This window comes from Carlito syrichta, unplaced genomic scaffold (genome assembly GCF_000164805.1).
Source record: "Carlito syrichta isolate Samal-C Ts95f unplaced genomic scaffold, Tarsius_syrichta-2.0.1 Scaffold316493, whole genome shotgun sequence".
Classification (NCBI taxonomy): domain Eukaryota; kingdom Metazoa; phylum Chordata; class Mammalia; order Primates; family Tarsiidae; genus Carlito; species Carlito syrichta.
The window spans coordinates 712539-727031 of NW_007260589.1; the positions used below are offsets into that span (position 1 = coordinate 712539).

Below are 14493 nucleotides of genomic sequence, written 5' to 3' on the forward strand. Positions count from 1 at the left end.
GACAGATCCACTCTTCCTGCCCTGCCCTGTGACTAGCCTGATTTCTTCTCCCCTTCTCATCTGAATTCACTCAGCATTGTCTCAGGAAGATTGGACTCTTAGGACAGATTCCCAGCCATGGCTCCAATGCACTCTGATGTCGTCTCAACATTCATGCTCCGTCCACAGACCCTACTCTGTATACAAACCCTGCTCCATCCACAGACCCTGCTCCATACACATTCCAACCCTCCTCTGTATACTCAGTCTGCTTCAATACACACTCTGCTTTATATATACACCCTGATTCATACGCACTCTGCTCTGTACACAGTCCCTGCTCTTGTTCAAGGCCCTGGACCAGAAGACATGGGACAAGTGCAAAGGTCTGCGCATGCCGCTTGCAATGCTGGGTTTCACAATCTCATTTAGAAGGTAAGACCTGAGACTGATAAGGTTTGACATTATTGCAGGAAGGTTTGGGGGTTTTGTCAAGCATTATGGGAAGCCAGAAATGTCTGGATAGTATATAAACAAAAAGAAGAACTATGCACGGGGTGAGGTAATCCAGCTCTCTGATGGTGGAAGAAAGGCTATATCATGTCCCTACTGCATCACCTTGAGCACCGTACTTTGTAGACTTGTCATTCATTCATCAAATCAACAAATGTGCATATGTTTTTATAAACCAGAAACGGTGGTAGGTCTGGATAAAAAAAACAGCTTCTCCCCTCAAAGAGTTCACAGTCTAGTAAGGGGAACAGAAGGAAAATAAAAAAAAAACTTCTTGTAGGGTGGAAATAAAGGCCACACCCTTTGATGACACTGATGAATAGCCAGGGAAGAGAAGACCCTCACTGTCCTCTAGGCCATGGAAGTGCCTGCATGCTACCGCACATGCCAAATCTCACCTTACCCAGGGCCCGTGGACATCGAGAGGACCTCTGTTGAGTTGTGCTAGGTCCTCATGAGACACTGAATGCACACAGAACCCCCATGATATCACGCTGGGTAGACCCTAACTAGATTTCTTCTGCCTTTCTCTGCTTACTGCGATCTACTTGTCACTTGAAGGCACAGCGTGAATTCTTAGCTTTAAGTCTCTGTCATTAAATTTTTGGTGTCCATGTGGCCATCGAGATGTTGGTGAGAGCTCAGATTGGTGTCAAGTATGTGAGGTTGTACTCCTGGCTCTACCTTGACCAGCTAGAGAGCTGGTCATGAACATGGACAATCTGACTTGAAGAGTCAGACAGCTTCCTCCTCGGTAAAATGACACAGTAACACCTCTTCTTCAGTATTTTGTGGGATTCACCAAGACAATACATGTAATATACTCAGTTTAGTGTCTAGAATGGACACCCATTATTGTTGGTCAAGTCTGTAGAAGAGAGTACAGTCCTCTGCCTCCAGGAACAATAGGTGATCATGCAACTACAGAAAATAGTCTTTGGAACTCCATGTGATGGAACGATGCCCTGCTTCTGTGTGATCAACAGGTGATTGTGTAACTACAGAACATAGTCTACGAAACACCATGTGATGGGATGATGCCCTGCTCTTATGTGATCAACAGAGAATGGCGTAACTATAGAGAACAATCTATGGAATGCCATGTGACAGAATGATGCCCTGTTCTTGTGTGATCAACAGGTGATCGTGTAACTATAGAGAACTATCTATGAAATGCCATGTAATGGAACGATGCCTTGCTCTTGTGTGGTCAACAGGGGATGGTGTAACTACAGAGAACAGTCTATCGAATACCACGTGATGGGATGAAGCCCTGTTCTTGTGTGGTCAATAGGGGATGGTGTAACTACAGAGAACCGTCTATGGAACATCATGCAATGGAATGATGCCCTGCTCTTATATGATCAATAAACGATCGTGTAACTACAGAGAACAGTCTATGGAACACCATGTAATGGAATGATACCCTGCTCTTTTGTGGTCAACAGGGGATGGTGTAACTACAGAGAACAGTCTATGGAATGCCAAGTAATGGAATGATGCACTCCTCTTGTGTGATCAATAGGTAATCGTGTAACTATAGAGCATAGTCTATGGAACTCCATGTGATAGAATGATGTCCTGCTCTTGTGTGGTCAACAGGCAATTGTGTAACTACAGAGAACAGTCTTATGTAACACCACGTCACAGAATGTTGCCCAGCTCTTGTGTGATCAACAGGGAATGGTGTAACTACAGAGAACTGTCTATGGAATACCGTGTGATGGGATAATGCCCTGTTCTTGTGTGGTCAACAGGCGATCGTGTAACTACAGAGAACAGTCTATGGAACACCATGTGCTGGATGGATGCCCTGCTCTTGTGTGTGGGCAGTATCACCCTAGTCTTATTTGGGTGTCCTGTGAGGGCCAATAGGGCAGAGAACTACAGAGCTCAAGACGTGATTTTCTTCTCTTAGCTCCAAACCATGCAGGCAATCCCCAGCACACTAAGTCCCACGCAAATCCCTCAGAAGTAAATGCTCGAGAAGTTCAGGGGAAAGAATCCCATGGTATGGCTTGGTGGCTAAGGAAGACTTACTAGGGAAAGCAGTGTCTGACCTGTGCCTTGGAATGCAGGCATGGCTCTAATCGGAGCACCACGTGAGCAAGGGTGAAGCGGCTGGCAAATGCAGAGTGTGTCCTGAGAATGGCGTTGAAGCAGGGTGTTGAGCACAGGGTAGTGTAGGGTAAGATGGGAAACAGAAATGTCAGTAGGCCTGAGGGAGGACAGTCTAGAATGTTAAAGCAGGACTTGAACCCACCAGAGGTCAGCATCCCTTGATGTTTTTTGTTTGTTTGTTTTCTGCAAAGGGTTTTGTTTTAAAAAGATTAATATGCTGGCTGGACATAGTGGTTCATGCCTGTAATCTCAGCACTTAGGGAAGCTGAGACGGGAGGATTACTTAGGGCCAGGAGTTCAAGACAAGCCTGGGCAACACAGCGAGACCTCCACCTGTACAAAGAATATAAAAATTTAGCCAGGTGTGGTGATGGCATGTCTGTAGTCCCAGCTACTCAGGAGGCTGAGGTGGGAGGATCACTTGAATGCAGAAGATGGAGGCCGTGGTGAGCTATGATCATATCACTGCACTGTGGCTTGGGTGACAGAGCGAGACCCTGTCTCTTAGAAAAAAAAATTAGAGATGAATATGCTGACAGTTCCTGGTTACTCGTGGTTGGCCTACTTTTTTCCTTGCCAAGCTGTGCCACAGACTCCCGGCGACCTTCTCATGACCTCACGCACCCTGTTTCCACATCATGCCTTCACAGATGCCCAATGGCTCACTCAGTCCAGTACCCAGCTTTTCCAAGGTGTTTTCCTCAAAACCCGAGACTTCAAAGGGATTGCCTTGGTCATGGACGTTTGAAAAAAGCTCAGTAACTATGTCCCCCTTTGGGGATCTTCATGGCATCATAGAAGATTAAAGAGAATAGAAAGGTCAGAGGAAAGAAATATATTTTCATTTGTTCAACTGAGTATTTTCCATGTAATTGGACCATGAATTTTTGCTTTTAAAAGAACACTTAGCCCATAGACGCAGTACTGTACCAAATAATATGGTTTGCTCTGAGAGCCTTGTCTTATTCTCATATCTGTGACTTCTGTGGAATCTCTGAAATAGACAGTCACCCATCCTTCCTGAAGTCTTTCCTGTCTCACCATGGTGCTGATCCACTCTGCCTTGTGCTGTGTCTCCCTTTCCACCTCTGGCCCCCAGGACAGTAATGATGCAGTAGAAAGATGCTAGCTAGTGACAAAAGTGATGGGTCACAGATTGGCTGACTGCAGGCCCCTTTCAGCCAACAGACCTGTTTCATCTGACATGTGGTCAGAGCATCTCCTGAGAAATGGGACAATCTGGTAACACTGAGCATTCCCACATGGTGTCAAATGGCTAGACCTTCCGCTGTTCGATGGGGAAGGAGTTCTCCAGTGGGTTAAACTCTCCCCTCTGTCGTGATCACAGCTAGCCAATATCTGGTCACCCTTCGTAGCTGTGTTTGGGATTCTTGTCTTATGAAGATATCAATATGGGCCTAGCACAGTGGCTCATGCCTGCAATCTCAGCACTTTGGGAGGCCGAGGTGGGTGGATTGCTTGAGCCCAGGATTTCGAGACCAGCCTGGGCAACATAACAAGACCTTTTCTCTACAATAAATAAAAAAATTGACCAGGTGTGGTGGCACACACCTGTAGTCTCAGCTACTTGAGATGCTAAGGTGGAAGGATTGCTTGAGTCCAGGAGGTCAAGGCTGTGGTAAACCATGACCATCGTGATCATGCCACTGTACTCCATCCTGGGTGACATGGATATATGTCCATATGCATGTAGATATATACACCAAACATGTACTGGGCTCCAGCGTGCCCTCTGTGCACTCTTGTCTGAGCTAGTTGCAGAGGACACAGAGAGAAAGCCTCAGTCTCTGCTCTTGAAAGGCACTGTAACTCACTTCCAAGAAGCTACCACTAGACATATATAATGGCTATGCATGTAATAAGTAATCATTCAGCATGGTTACCAGCCACTTGTTTCCAAGCCCCTAAATTTGTCTGAAGAAATACAAGATGAAGTGCTCTAAGAATGAAACTTTGGGTGTGGTGGCGCACATCTATAATCCAAAGGTGGGAGGAAGGCTTGAGCCCGGGAGTTTAAGATCAGTGTGGTCAACATAAAGAAAGCTCATCTCTTAAAAAAAAAAGTAGCTGGGCATGGTGGTGCATGCTATAGTCCCAACTTTTTGGGAGGCTGAGGCAGGAGGATCGCCTGAGCCTAGGAGGTCAAGGTTGCGGTGAGCCATGATCGTGCCACTGCACTCCACCCTGGGTAACAGAGTGAGACCCTGACTTAAGAAAAAAAAAAAGAATGAAACTCTGAACTCCCATCACCAGTGCTAACACCTCCACCTTAATGGATCGGAGGAGATCAAAAGATCCTACCAAGATCTGGACTAACGCATCCCAGTCACACCAATACTGGATGAGAACTCAAGGTGTTTGCTGGGAAAAGTCTGAAGTGTGGACAAAGAGATGGTAGATATGGCAATGCTTGGAGACACCATTGGAATCAGGTTATTATCTCTTACTAGATCACCTACTTATGGGAAAGAAGAAATCGTGGCAAATCCCACATGTACAGAGCATGAGGAAGAAGCAGCATGGAGCAGTCATTTCAAGCATGGCTGGGAGCACGGTTGGAGTGCCAGCTTCCCAGCTGTGTGACTTTGAATAAGTTGCTTTGCCAATCTGTGTCCCCAATTGCCTTTTCTCCAACACAGAGACATAATAGTATCTGCCTCATAAGGTTAAGGCTGTAATGATACGTTTTGATAAGTGTAATGTGATTAAAACAGCACCTGGCTCTTAGTCCATGCTCAATCAATATTCGTTTTTATGGCTAGGCTCGGTGCCTCAGCCTGTCATCCCAGCACTTTGGGAGGCTGAGGCGAGAGGATTGCCTGAGCTCAGGAGTTTGAGACCAACCCGGGCAATTTGGCAAGACCTGTCTCTACAATAAATCAAACAATTAGCCGGCCTATAGTTCTGGCTCCTTGGAAGGCTAAGGCGGAAGGATCACCGGAGCCCCGCAGGTCAACGCTGGGGTGGCCGTGAGTGTGCCACCGTACTCCAGCCTGGGTGACAGAGGGAGACTCCAACTCAAAAAACATATTAGTTTTTATGATGATGATGACAACGATGATTGTGGTAGTCTATAAAAATAGCCACTGGGATTTGCTTAACAAAGGGGAACTTAGCAAGTATGAAGCAAGCAGGGTCTTGAAGAATACCTGTCCATTGGAGCTGGCTACCTATTTTCACTCTTGGGGACTCTGCAACAATGCCCGCGTGAAGAGGCCTGAATGAGCGTGCTAGGGGACAAGCGGTCAAGGCCCAGTCACTCCTGTCCTGGTGGCTGACGGCCTGCTGAGACCTAGACACATGGTGAGACCATCCCGGATCCAAGATCACTGCCAGACCAACGGCTTCTGAAGCATGAGAGAGCCCAGCAGAGGCCAGTGGATCTACACTAGGAGAACTTCCCCCCTCCACAGAACGCGGGGCTACAAGAATGATTGTGAAAAGCCACCAAGTTTTGGGAGTGCTTTGTTACAAGGCAAAAGTTAACTGACACACGACGATGTGCCGAGCAGCATTTTTGTGACACCGCCATTGAACCCACACGTGGGCCCTGCGAGGCTGATTCATTTTGTAGATGGGAAAGTAAGCCAGCAGAGGTGGAAGAATACAGCCAACCTTTCACACCCAGTGAGAGGCTGAGCCTGGAGAGAAACCAGGGCTTCTCTAATTCTGTGGTCCAGCTCTGTCCCTTGCACTATCCATTGTCACACCCACAGCCCAATGGCGGACTCAAGATCACATTGTTATTTAGCAAGAGGTTGAAGTGACATTCACACTATGGCGGTTGCTGTTTTTCTTCATAATAACTCCTTTCATGGCCACCCTAAGTTACTTTTGAACATAGTCAAGTTGTCTGAGCATGGTGGCACATGCCTATAATCCTAGCATTTTGGAAGGCCAAGGTGGGAGGATTGCTTGAGCCCGGGAGTTCAAGACCAGCCTTGATGTTTATAGTGACGTTGTCACTACAAAAAATAAAAAAATTTAGCCAGGTGTGGTGGCATATGCCTGTAGTCCCAGCTACTCGGAAGGCTGAGGCGGAAGGATTGCCTGAGCCCACGGGGTCGAGGTTGCGATAAGCCACAATCATGCCACTGCACTTCAGCCTGGGCAACAGAGTTAGACAGAACTCAGAAAGAAAAAAAAAAGAAAGAAAATGTCAAGTAATATCTAATGAGTGACCAAATATATTTCCTTTACGAGGAGAGTTATAGTTTTAGATTATAAAGTGAAACCATATAGAAGTTTTATCTTACATAATGTGGTAATGGAAAGTGCTGAAAAGTAGACAGACTACTGCCCTATATGGGCCAATATATTTTTTGAAATAAAAGCAACATGTCACAACACAGCCTTCCTACTTGCCAGACAGACGTGTCCATTCATTCAAGTGATTTGTGTCCACTGAGCACATGCATTGTGCTAAGCCTAGTGGCTAGGATCCAGTGGTGAGTAAGTTGAACTTCATTTGAGTGGGGAAAGCAGAAACAAAACAAGTAGACCAAAAAGTTAATAAAGAAGAGCATAGACTATTATTCTATACAGTCAAGGCATCATTTGGATATAGACTTTACATCCTTGTTGAAGTTCCTAGAAATGAGGAAAAGAGGCAGGTTTCTACATCTGGTCACTGTTAAGTTCTTAACCCTAATGGCTGGAAGAGTCATTGAGAATGTATGATGCCAAGCCTCTTTTAGGCACTGGAGACACAGCCTTGGAAAAAAGTCCTCGTGAAGCTGCCTGTAGTCCTAGCTGAGGCGGGAAGACCCTTCCTCCCAGGAGGCTGAGGGGGCAGTGAGTTGTGATCGTGCCACTTCACTCCAGCCTGGGTGACAGAGCAAGACCTTTTCTCTAAAAATAATAATAATAATAAATAAAAATAAGAAATGAATGTGTCCACAGCAAAGATGTAGCATCAGGACTCTCCAACTGCAAACCAGTGCTGCTGATGACTAACCCCACAGTTAGGGAATCTTAGTATAGTTGTCAAAGGGAGCACTTTCAAGAGACCAGGTAGCAGAAGTCACAATCCCTCTACCTCTTTGCCCACTGTCTATTCCTCCCACTAGGACGTCAACTTCACGAGGACCTTCTTTTGGCCGTTGCTGTCGCTTTAGTGTCTAGAATAAGATGAGGCATTCTAGGTCTCCATGTATCGTTCTTGTCTGAATGAATCTCTCAAGTCTGTCTTCACCAAAAACTTGGCTAGGATCCTCCAAGTGTCTGGGACATCAATTCATTGGATTCATCTGAACCAGGTGATATTGTATTGTCATCAATATTTGCTAAACACCAAATGTCTAAATCACAGAAAATGGCATCAAATCGCTACAAAGTATTCAGAACAGCTGTCATCAAATGAGGCTTTAATTGCTACTAACCAAGCATGGCCAGTCCTGAGGGATTCACCAACAGCCGATGATCACTATTCCATTACCATTTGGTGACTTGGCTTACCGTTGAGAGGACTTAGTCTGATCTATTCTCCATCCTAATTTTTCTGGGAAATGATAACATGGAAGGATCATGGGGTTTAAAAGAAAACCAGGATATGGCTTCATGTACTGGCTCTCCTCAATCAATTTAATTCAGCAAATATGGAGTCACAGTTACGGACACTATGGTACATGCTTGAGAATCCTGGTTTTAAGAAGAAAAAGAGACTTTGCCCTGAAAAGACCCACCGTCTGTTCATAATGGTGTGATGCTGGACAAGTGACCCGGACCCCTTACCCCTCACTCCCTCACCTCAGCTTCGGTTTTCGTATCTTTAACATGAAGGGGCCAGCCAGTATTATCTCCAAGGTCCCTCTTAGTGCTACTGTTCTATGATCTATACTTCCTCACCTTAAGTGGGAGATGGAGAGTATTAATTAACCTTGATCTTGATGATTATTTTGCTCATTGTTATTCTCTAACAGCTCCACCTGTTTCTCTCCTTCTTGTTAATAGTCTCCTTCAAGATCAGTTGTCATCTCACTAGTGACTATGTACTTCTAATAGCACCCTTATCCCCTCCTAGTGTGGCTCTTAAGTACCCTGAGCTTAGAAAAAACACAGACTTTTATTTTATTCTTTTTTTTTTTTTTTTGAGTCAGGGTCTCACTCTGTCACCCAGGCCGGAGTGCAGTGGCATGTTCACAGCCACGGCAGCCTTGACCTACTGGGCTCAGGTGATCCTTCTGTCTCAGCCTTCCAAGTAGCTGGAACTACAGGCACATACCACCATGCCTGGCTGATTTTTTTATTTATTGTGGAGATGAGGTCTTACCATGTGCCCAGGCTGGTCTTGAACTCTCGGGCGTAGGCAACCCTCTCGCCTCCCTCCACCTCCCAAAGTGCTGGGATTACAGATGTGAGCCACTGTGCCTGGCTGGGACTTTTATTTTTATTCTGTGTTACCTGGGAGTTGATAGGAGGGTTATAATATAGAGGTCTTGCCATGGCATAGAGCATAAGAACTCTGAGCTATGGTTTGGAAACCTCTTTTACTAGTCTCCTGGGCCTCTTTTCTGACTTTGGAATTTAGAAGCAGTGATCTAGAAGGCCAAAGACACTGGAAGTTTCATGTCTGATGGACGTCTGTGTGTAACTGAAAGGCAATGATGGAAGAACTGCCAAGTGTCTGAAGAGTCAACAAAAACAGTGAGACTGTCAGAGGGTGGGTCCCTGTGTCAGCCTGGGGAGCTGCGTGGCAGGATTTGGGTAGCAGGTTGCCTGTTCCTCTGCTCTGGACTCCACATTCCACCAAGCGCCTGTGCCGAGAATTCCATCCTACCGAGAGGATTCAGACCCTGCACGAGACACTGATCCACCAGAACCCCATAGAGCCAGAAATACAGGCTTTGCTAAGACCAGGCCAATTAACCAGAGCGATGCCACAGGCTTCTCCAGGAAGTAAGCTGAGTCTTTATTATTTTATATTTGAGCAGGAGTGTGAGACGCTACCCCGGGACCTTTGATCATCTGGGGATTTCACAGCTGCAAATGCCCTTCCACCCAACTCCGTCCAATCCACATTGCGCTTTTCCATTAACATTTTTCCTCCTCCTTGTCATCTTCCCTGGGCTCCAGCAAGACAAGATCGTGTTTTCTTTTCTTTTCTGTGCTACAACTGTGTCCTATGCAAAAACCCCACTGGCACTTTCTGTGAAGTGTCCAAGTCACTGTCTGCTCTTCTGTCAGGCTGTGATTTCCTTCTGGGGCAGGGACCATGTCTTCATACACATTTTGTCCCCAGCACAGGGCACCGCCACTCAGCACACCGCAAGCCAGGAAGAAAAGGCACACTGGAGAAATCATTGAGTTTTAGAGTCACGGTCCTCAAAGTGTGGTCTCCAGACCAGCACCCTCGGCCTCACCCAGAAATTTGTTAGAAATGCAAATTTTGGGGCCCCATCAAAGACTGCTTGAACCAAAATCTCCAGCCAGGGCTAGAACTCAACAATGTGTGTTTTAGCAAACCTTTCCAGTGATTTTGATTCTTGCTAAAGTGTGAAAAGCATTACATTAGATTTTTTTTTTTGAGGTGCGATCTCACTCTGTCGCCCAGGCTAGAGTGTAGTGGCACAATCATGGCCCATGGCAACCTCAGCCTGCTGGGCTCAGGCAATTCTTCCACCTCAGTCGCCCAAGGAGCTGGCACCACAATCGTGATCCACCATGCCCGGCTAATTTTTAAATATTTTTTAGAGACCAGGTCTCATTCTGTTTCCCAGGCTGGTGCCAACTCCTGGGCTCAAGTGATCCTCCCACCTGGGCCTCCCAAAATGCTGGGATTACAGGCATGAGCCACCGTGGCCAGCCACTGCCTTAGACTTTAGAGAGACCATACCATCTTTCATCTCTGATTGTGCTTCTCCCGTGATCCATCCCATATGCCCATATCATCTCCCTTCTAGAGTGGGAGTTTCGGAGGGCCAAGGGCCTCTTCATCTCTATGCTGCCCAGGGTGCTTCTCTAAGAGTCCAGCACAAGGCAAGCCTCCACAACACCAAGCTGGATGAAGGAGCATCTCTGGCAGACATGCCCCGTGGTCGTGAGTGTAACAGGGCTTTCTGTAAGTGATGCTTCCAGCTTAGTGGTTCCAAAGATGAATCACGTCTGAGAGGCTAAGTCTAATGGGAATTGCCATATGGATGAATCATTTTGTAAGGAGAAATCCTGGCTGCTGAGGGAGCCTCTCGAAAAGAAAAAAAATCAAATCAGGACTAATGGATTAGGTTGTTAGCATTGTGATGTCAGGCCGTGAATTAAGGTCCGCAGAAAGGACTTAATGGCCTGAAACACCAGGCTCCTTGGAGCGCCAAGGAGTAGTGACGAAGCCCCTGTAAGACAAAAGCAAACTCACAAATTCCACAGACTGTGATCCCCGGCTCAGAGGATCAGGTGCAATGTTCTCGCTAAGCTGTGCACGTGTGAAAGTGTAAGGGACAGAAAGTTCCTGGAGTCTTGTGGCTCCAGGCTGCTGCATGTTCACCACAGAAGGGGGGATCCAAGGTTGGTCTAGAGGACCAGCTTTTGGGTCCCTGAGCTCCAACCCTTCCCTGCCTGCTTCCCTGCTCCCCCTGTCCTGATTTCTAACTTCTCTCCCTCTGTCCACCCAGAAAGAACCCATGTGGCCTCTCTCTTCGTGGTTTCCAGAGGCCCCTTTCTGCCTGGGTCATTGTTTTGGGACCAATTCTACATTGCTCTTCTCTTCACCTCTGCTCTTCCTGAAGACGGCCTGAGGCTTGGGCTGATCTCCCGGACAACTTGCTCTGACAATCAGAGAATCCCACCACACAAATTGGCATCAATGAGCAAAGTGAGAGGACTGGGGTGAATTAGGAAGAACACGGTCTTTGCATCACACCAACCATACTGTACACTTAGTGCAGCTGTCTAGTCATACTGGAAAAGTAAATAGTGTTTATTTAATAGTGATGTAACAGGGTGGTGTTGGGTTGCTTTTGTTTTGGGGTCAAGGTCTTGCTCTGCTGCCCAGACTGGAGTACAGTGTCACAATCATGGCTCATGCAGCCTCCTACTTCTGGGTCAAAGCAATCCTCCTGCCTCAACCTCCTGAGTAGCTGGCACTACTGGTGTGCACCACTATGCTTGGTTACTTTTTAAAATTTCTTGTAGAGACGAGGACTTGCTCTGTTGCCTAAACTGGTCTTGAACTCCTGTCCTTGAGCTTCCAATGTGCTAGGATTACAGGCATTAGCCACAGCACTTGGTCAGGGCTGTTATAAGCAAGGATTCAAAGAGATATGAGAGCTGTGAGTGCTGTCTCCAGTTTCACCAGTCCTGTGTATACAAGGGGTCATAAGAATAGTAAAGCCAGCCAGGCTCGGTGACTCAGCCTGTAATCCCAGTGCTTTGGGAGGCTGAAGTGAGTGGATTGCCTGAGCCCATGGGTTCGAGACCCGCCTGGGCAACTTGGCGAGACCTCATCTCTACAATAAATCAAAAAATTGGCCGGGCATGGTAGCAGGTGCCTGTAGTTCCAGCTACATGGAAGGCTGAGGCGGAAGGATCGCCGGAGCCCAGCAGGTTGAGGCTGCGGTGGCCGGGAGCGGCCTCTGCACTCCAGTCTGGGTGACAGAGTGAGACTCCAAAAAAGAACAGTAAAGCCTGAATCTTTGGAGCCCCAAGGCCATGCCTGCTGGCCTGAGAACTTCAGCTCTTTCCTGCCCCCACAAACCAGCTCCTCCCACCAGCACCCCTCCCAGTTTTCACCAGCCTTCCCAAGGTGGTGGAGCCTCTCCTGTGTTTGGGGACGTCTGCTTCTATTCTTCCACTCAGCTCCCCTCGTTGAGGTGCTGGGCCAGTCACTAGGGCTGGCCAGGCTCTGCCCTCCTGGCTGGGACGAGGTGTGGAGACAGCCCTCGCCCAAACTCCTGCATGTGAACTTCGGTGGAGATGTCTGGGTGTTTTCTGAGGCTCAGCTCCACAAACAGTCTGACTCTGGACTCAGTTTGGGGTGGTGAACACACTATGCTATAAATGCCAAGTCTCGGCTGGGCACAGTGGCTCACGCCTGTAACTCCAGCACTTTGGGAGGCTGAGGTGAGAGAATTGCTTGAGCCCAGGAGTTTGAGACCAGCCTAGGCAACATAGCGCAATCCTGTCTCTATTAAAAAAAAAAGTCTCCTTCCTTTCTTCTTTCCCTCCTTCTTTCCTTCTTCTCTTCTTTCCTTCCTTCCCTTCTTTCCTTTCTTCCTTTTTTTCTTTCAAAAAAAAAAATCCCTAGCAAAGTGCTGGGCACATGCATGGCATTGGATACACAGGACTGGTATGGAAGCAGTGGTGGAGGCCTGCCCTCTCTTGCCAGGGTTCTTCCTTCCTCTCACTTCTCTGCCCTATTTTGTCCTTCTAGGTGCCCCAGGAGGGGTCTGCTCCAACTTCCTCTTGATCCCCATGGGTTATTAATGCTCAGCATCTCTGAGTCCTCCCCTCTTGTCTATGCCCCACTTTTTTGTCTTTGGAATCTCACCCTGCATCTTTTTCTTGCTCTGTCTGGATCTTCCAACCTCCTCGCCACGCCTCCCTCTCTTCCCTTTTCCCCATCATCCGTCTCTCCTCCTCCCCTCGTTCTTGTCACTGCCTTTTGATCTTGATCCTTTGAGTATCAATTCCAGGGACAAAGGACCAGAAGGAGAGGAGAAAGGAGTGTGAATTAGGAGGGTCTGCAATTAGGAAGGGTCATCTTCTAATTATTAATAGATAGTGGTTTATCCTGAATGAATTGTATTTCTTCTGCTGAAAAACTGACAATTTAGTTCTTGAAGGTTGCTCCTCCGATGGTAGCCAAGAGGAAGGTCACCAGAGAGGAGCTAGGGACATTCCTCTCCCAATTCCCCAAGGGGCAGGAATATTGGACCCACCTTCAGAAACAGAACCTGCCTAACTTGGCTTCCGGTCCTGATGAACTGCTATAGAATGGATAGCACCCACATCAGAGCCTCATGCTTACCCACAGGACTGAGAACTGTAGGGAACAAGCAGTGTGGGCACCTGGGTTCCATCCAAGGGCAGACCCAGACTTCACAACCTGGCAGTGAACATGTCAGGCAGAAGAGATGGATTAGGTTGTGGTGACTGAATAGAGACCACCAGGCCCCCAGGAATCAGAGTCGTCACCAGGCTCAGATAGGATAGAAGGACTTGGAGCCCGGGAGAGGAATTGTTTTTGTTTTGTTTTGTTTTGAGACAGTGTCTCCCTCTGTCACCCAGGTACTGGAGTGCAGTGGCACGATCACGGTTCACCGCAGCCTCGAGCCCCTGGGCTCAAGCGATCCTCCTGCCTCAGCTTCCCAAGTAGCTGGGACTTATAGGCATGCACCATTATGCCTGGCTAATTTTTATATTTTTTTGTAGAATTGGGGCGCCGCTATGTTGCTCAGGCTGGTCTCGAACTCCTGGCCTTGAGCAGTCCTCCCACCTCAGCCTCCCAAAGTGCTGGGATTATAGGCATGAGCCACTAAACCTGGCTGGAAGGTAGAAGGCAGCAAGGGTCTGGACAGGATGGACGAGCTGAGTTATGGACAAAATAGGAGGATAGCCCAGCTTGGGGGGAAGATCCCAGGGCCCTGCACCCAGAGAAGGGCAGTCTCTGGGAAGGCCTTAGAAACAAGCAGACCCCAGGCAGGGGTGCTCCCCGCTCTCCGAGAATCCTCTGAGAAGCTTGGACTGGCATTCAGTGCAGACACAGACAAAGCCTCTGGCTACACTTTAATTTCTAGAGGATAAGACATCTATCTCTGAGAATGTCTTCCATGTTTAGACTCCATACATTCATTCATTCAACAAATATTTACTGAATGTCAACTTTGTGCCCAAAAGGTTGCCAGGAGCTAGAGACAAAATGATGAA

At 47.5% G+C, this 14493-nt stretch overlaps 1 protein-coding gene across 2 annotated transcripts in view; it reads right to left on the minus strand.

Moving 5' to 3' along the window:
* The window catches only part of PLCE1 (phospholipase C epsilon 1), a 352472-nt gene that overhangs the window by 229673 nt on the left and 108306 nt on the right, over positions 1–14493 (minus strand). The gene's annotated exons all lie outside the window — the stretch shown is intronic.